Below are 6696 nucleotides of genomic sequence, written 5' to 3'. Positions count from 1 at the left end.
TATGGCCAGGTATTTAATTTTCTTTGAAGCTACTGTGGAGGGTATTGTGTCTTTGATTTGGTTTTCAGCTTGACTGTTATTGGCATCTATGAAGGCTACTGATTTGTGAATATTGACTTTTATATCCTGAGAATTACTGTATTTTGTGATCACTTCCAGGAGTCTTGTAATTGAGTCTCTGGGGTTTTCTAAGTATAAGATCATATCATCTGCAAAGAGGAAAAGTTTGACCTCCTCTGCCCCCATTTGTATACTCTTGATATCCTTCTCTTGCCTGATTGCATTGGCTATGACTTCCAGCACTATGTTGAACAGTAATGGCGATAGTGGACATCCTTGTCTGGTTCTAGTTCTCAGTGGATATGCTTTCAGTTTCACTCCAATCACCATGATAATGGCTGAGGGGTTGTTGCAGATGGCTTTAATCAGTTTAGGAAATGTCCCATCTATGCCTATTTTCTTAAGTGTTCTTATAAGAAAAGGATGCTGAATTTTATGAAGAAGACTCCATTGGCAACTGCAGCAATAACAAAGATAAATAATGATCAAGCCAAAAAGCTTCTGCAATAAACAAATCAAAGAGACAACCTTCAGAATGGGAGCAGATATTTTCATGTTACAAATCTGACAAAAGGCTAATAGCCAGAATCTACAAAGAATTCAAGGAAATCAACAAGAAAAGAACAAACAACACAATTAATCACCAGGCAAGAGACACAAACAGAATCTTCTTCCAAGACAGATGAATGGCCAAGAAACACATAAAGAAATGCTCATTGTCCCTAGTCATCAGGGAAATGCAAATCAAAACCACCTTGAGATATCACCTAACTCTAATAAGAATAGTCCACATTATAAAGTCCCAAAGTTGGCTCAGCGCCTGTGGCTCAAGCGGCTAAGGTGCCAGCCACATACACCTAAGGTGGTGGGTTCGAATCCCCAGCCCGGGCCCGCCAAACAACAATGATGGCTGCAACCAAAAAATGGCCAGTGGCGGGCGCCTGTAGTCCCAGCTACTTGGGAGGCTGAGGCAGGAGACTCGCTTGAGCCCAGGAGTTGGAGGTTGCTGTGAGCTGTGATGCCATGGCACTCTACCCAGGGGAATAGCTTGAGGCTCTGTCTCAAAAAATAAAAATAAAAAATAAAAAAAAAATAAAGTCCCAAAGTTACAGATGCTGCCAAGGATGTGGAAAGAAGGGAACACTTACAGTCTGTTGGCGGGATTGCAAACTGGTACAACCTTTTTGGAATGAAGTATGGAGAATACTCAAAGAGCTAAAAGGAGGGCTTCCATTTGATCCCAAAATACTATTAATAGGTATCTACCGAGAAGAAAAAATATCATTTTTTCATAAGGATATTTACACTGAAATATTTATAGCAGCTCAATTCACAATTGCAAAGATGTAGAAATAACCGAAGTACCTATCAAACCATGGATGAATTAAGAAATTATAATACACTATGGAATACTATTCAGTCAAAAAAGATGGAAACTTTATATCTTTTGTATTTACCTGGATGGAGTTGGAGACTATTCTCCTTATTAAAGTATTTCAAAAATGGAAAAGTAAGCACTCCATGTACTCAATACTAATTTGATACTAGTAGATGAACAACTACAGGCCCACAAGAGAGAAAACACAATTAAATTCAAGAAGGAGGCAGAAGGACAGGGGATGGGGAAGAGGGCTCAGTGAGCTCCCACCTAACAGGTACAATTTAGGGGCATATGGCACACCTTCTGGTTGAAGGACTCAACTACAGCTCATGTGTTACCTAACAAAGGCAAACAAGGTAGCCTGATTGTACGTACCCGTGTATTAATATAAAATGGAAAAAAAAATGGAAAGAAAAAAATAAAGAAATCAGTATCTGAAAAAACCCTACTTTAGCAAAACTCTGTAATGCTAAAGTCCAGATAGGAATTTTATCTACAAACATACTTGATGTCATGGACAATATTCATGAACTAATTATTCTTAGAAATGCTTCTGAGCCCTGAAAACCCCACTGTTAGGGTGGAAAGCTCAGTAGGTGCTTATGGAATGGGAAGGATTTCTCTTTAGACCAAGATTAGGATATAAAAGTGTAAAATTTATATCCTATTCTTAGAAGAAGAGAGAGAGTGAGAGAGTGAAAGGGAAGGAGGAAAGGGAGGGAGAAAAGAGAGCAGGGAAATGGCATGGCTGCTTTTAAAAGGGTTGCACATCTGTGGGGTACAGTTGAGAAACTGCTATATCTGTTTCTTTTTTTCTCCTTAACGGCATTTAGATAAGGAAAACAAACTGAATCAGATGTCAAGTCCAAGAGCTGGCTCCTCTGCCTTTCTGTGGAGCTGGGATTATGGGATTATCCATCATAGGAATTGAACAGATTCTGCCCTCGAGATATGGCTGAAGCTTGAAGCTCCCTCTCTGCTGTTTACTCAAGAATGCAGTGAAAAACAAATTCTCAAAATCCATTTCGAAAGAGAAGGATGTATAGCTCCTTTTGTTTGTCCAGCCCTTTTGAGAATTTGTGGAGAACAAAATTCCCACGGAGTAGGGTGCCTGTTAGCAAGAGAATTTATAGGATTGATCTTTTGACTGTTACTAGCATATTGCAGGACTAGGTAATTTCCTGTCATTTTTGCAATTTTTACCAGGGCGCCCCTTTCACCCCATTCCCAATTTTTGTCTTTGTCAACAAGGGAAAGAAAATGTCCTCTGAGGGCCACAGAGCAGAGGTAAAACTGACTCCCATTTTGGACCTTACAGAAAAAGTGATGTGAGTAGTTTTAGAAAAGGAAGTGATAGTCACTGGGAATAAACATGGTTGACATAAATATGTCAGATCAGCTGGGTTTTGCGTATTGATAGAATTACTATACTGAGGAATGATATGAATAGACACAATGATTTTGACAAAGTCACTTTTGATATTATTGTTATGATCAGATTAAAAAGTCTTGTTATGGCAAGATTAGAAGTCAGGTGATTATATTGACTTGAAAAAATGTTTTCACAAAGTCACTTTTGATATCATTGTTATGATTAGATTAAAAAGTCTTGTTATGGCAAGATTAAAAAGTCAGGTGATTATACTGACTTGAAAAAATGTTTCCACTGATCTGTTTTCCACAGCTATATTGCAATTGCCTAATTACTGGTCTGTTCCCCTAACTAGAATATAAGTTATGTGAGGGCAGGAACCACATCTATATTATCCATTGCTGTATTTCCAGTACCTAGGACAATATCTGATACATACCAGGAACTCTAAATTATTCTGTAAATCAATGTTTTATTAAATATCTTCCTTAAACACTCAAAAATGCCATGGAAGTTATGCTTTTTAGATTTTCCCATGACATGCTGCTGGATGAGTAGAACGGTGAGCCTAATCCTGATAACATGAAATTTAACAAGGTTTCAACCTTGATACAATTGAAATATCTTATAAGACAGGGAAGCTGAGCCTTATAGTAGATTATAAAAAAGACTTAAGAACTTTAATCTTGGTAATGGCAAACAAGGTAATTGATGTCGATCTTCTTGTTCAGAGTTTATCCAATAGTGCAAGATAAAATACATTAAAAAAAAAATTCTCCTCAAAAGGACCAAAGTGCTGGGACACACACAGAAAGCCAAGTGCCAAACTTAGAATTCTACACCCAGTAAAATACCCTTCAAAAATGAAGACATTTTCAGAAAACCAAAAATTGAGAGATTTTCTCACCAGCACCCACTCTAAAAGAAATGCTGAAGAAAATTGACCTTCGTGGTAACCTCAGAGATAAAGGCAAAGAATAAAAAATTAACATAAGGGTAATGACTCTGTAAAACAAATTATAATAATATATAAAATATATATGCATATTATTATTAAAATAATACGTAATATAATACGAATATATAATATAGTTGTGTAAAACAAATTATAATAATAGTATGTGGGATTTGGAATATCTAGATAATTAAAATTTATGAGTATAATAACAGACAAATCAGGAAGGAGAAAATGGTGTTAAAGTGTTCGAACTTCCTGGTGTTATCTAAGAATGGAGCAAAAGTACCAAGTCACGTTGGACTTTGATAAGTCCCTTAGGTAACCACTAAAAGAACTATAAAGAGTACATAAAAGAGCTGAGTGGAATACAGAATAAAAATATCAATTCAAAAGAAGGCAAGAAAGAAGAAAGTAGCAGAATATAAGGGACTAATAGAGGGTAAACTGGAAAATGATGGATTTCAACTAAATATGTCAAAACTCACATCAAATGTAAATGGACTAAATTGTTTGATTAAAAGGCAAAGATGATCATGTTGGATTTTAAAAGGTACTGTAATAGGTGGTTCTTTGTAAGAATACAGAAAAATGGAAACTAAAGGGATGGAAAAGATCAAGTTAACATGAAGGGAACAGTGGAATCAACAGCAACAGAGGATATGTTCTTTCTGAGCACATGTGAGCTTTTATAAACGAAGATGTTGGGCCATAGAGCAAGATTTAAGATATTTCAAAGGACTGAAATCACACCTAATATGTTTTCTAATCACAGTAAAATTAAGCTAGAAAGTAAAAAAAAAACCCTAAAATTTCCCATGTGTTTGGAAATTATGAAATATACTTCTGAATAACCCAAGGCATGAATCCCAACAAAAATTATACTATGTAAAAAATTTTCACTGAACAATAACAAGAATAGTGCACATCCCACATGGAGGATGCAACTCAGACACTGAGAAAATATTGTTAAGCTTTAAAATGGGTATATTTTAAAAAGAAAAAAGACTTGAAAAATCACCCATCTAAAGAAGTTAGAAAAATGGAGAAGAAACTTGGTAAAGCTTTTCACAAAGAGGACTCCACGTGGTCAATGACCATATGACTAGATACTCAAAATTATTAGTCATTACAGAAATGAAAATTAAAACTCAATTAGATCTTACTATAAACCCAACAGAATGGCTAAATTAAGAACCCTGACAATACAAAGTTTGGAAAATAATATAGAGCAATTGGAACTCTCATACTGTGCAGAAGAACTCTGGAAATCATTTTGAAAAAGAAAATTGGTGCTACAGTTGAATGTATACATATACCATGGGTTCCACAATTCCATTCAATTGAATATACCCAATAGCAGTGGATACACTGTACCTCAAGAAATATTTATAAGAATGCTTCTAAAAAACCCAATTTTCCATTAATATAATGGAGAAATAGATAGTGGCATTTATACAATGGAATGCCCTATAGCAGAGGTTAGCAAAGTTTTTATGTAAAGAATGATACAGTAAATGTTGGGCAGTGCCTGTGGCTCAAGGAGTAGGGCGCTGGCCCCACGTGCTGAGGGTGGTGGGTTCAAATCCAGCCCCAAAAAAAAAAAAAAAAAAAAGAGACAGTAAATGTTTTAGGCTTTGCAGAACAGATGGTCTCTTTACTCAACTTTACCACTATAGCAGAAAAGCAACCACAGGAAATAAGTGAATAAATGAACATAGCTGTTTTCCAGTAAAACTTCACTTACAAAAACATGCAATAGGCCAGATTTTCCCTACTGGCTCGAGTTTGCAGACCTCTGCTTGTTGCAGTGAAAATTAATCAACTACACAGATACCACTAAATCTACACAGTATTGAATATCAAATCAGAGTATTGTATAATTCATTTCCGTAAAGTTAAAAAAAGACAAAACTAAAGAAATTATAGTGTTAATATTGAGGAAGACAGAATGGGTGGTGGTTGGAGGTAGCATGAATGGAGTTTCTGGCATCACTGACAATGTTCTTTTTCTTGATCAAGGGGATTTTTTTGTATATATACACACATATACATATATATACAGACACACATATACTTATATATATTTACCCATATAAAATGTTAGCAGCCTCCAAGTAGAGGATTTTCCAAGTAGTTGGCAATAACTGTGAAAACAATTCAGAAGGCACTATGTAAGCCAAGTAAGCAGATGTTTTTATTGGAAGGTTGAAAGCAAAAGTACACTCTTTGAAGAGAAAAAAGGGAGTGGCTAGGCTCAAAAAGGCAGCTGCACCAGAGGAAGTGGTTCTATCTATTCATCTGTCATCTATCTATTCATCTTACTCAGTGGTTCTCAACCTTCGTAATGCCGCAATGTATTTTCATTGTTAAAAAGGGATCGCAACCCTCAGGTTGAGAACCGCTGATCTTACTAATTGAGGGGAGAAATATTCAAGGCTAAGGGGTTGGCTTCAAATTCTAATACTTCCTTAGTTATTAAAATCCCAATGTAAGTGGTATTATCATCAGCCAAAGTTCACGTAAGGTGACAAGAGATAGCCGACAAGCTGTTTGAAACTGGTTCTTCCTGTGGTGATCAGCCTTTCTAGTTAGTTTTGCTGAAAGGTTGTTTTCTTTAACATCTGTGGGAGATCTGGATGGCCCTGTATTCAGTCTCAGCCCTGAGTCCTACTCTCCTGTCCAAAAGCCTATATATGCTTATGTGTATATAAACAACTCCCTAGAGTATCTTCATAACATTCTGTAACTCTATCCTGAAATGAAAAGTTTATTTAAATATCTATAGCTCTATTTATTATAAAATTATAGTTTATTATTTTACATATTATAAATAACCTTTTTATAGTCAAATAGTTTTTTCCTTTTCCTTTTTTTTTTTTTTTGAGACAGAGCCTCAAGCTGTCCCCCTGGGTAGAGTGCCGTGGC

Source organism: Otolemur garnettii, unplaced genomic scaffold, assembly GCF_000181295.1.
Source record: "Otolemur garnettii isolate 467f Iridium unplaced genomic scaffold, OtoGar3 scaffold00047, whole genome shotgun sequence".
Lineage (NCBI taxonomy): Eukaryota > Metazoa > Chordata > Mammalia > Primates > Galagidae > Otolemur > Otolemur garnettii.
This window is presented reverse-complemented; position numbering follows the sequence as displayed.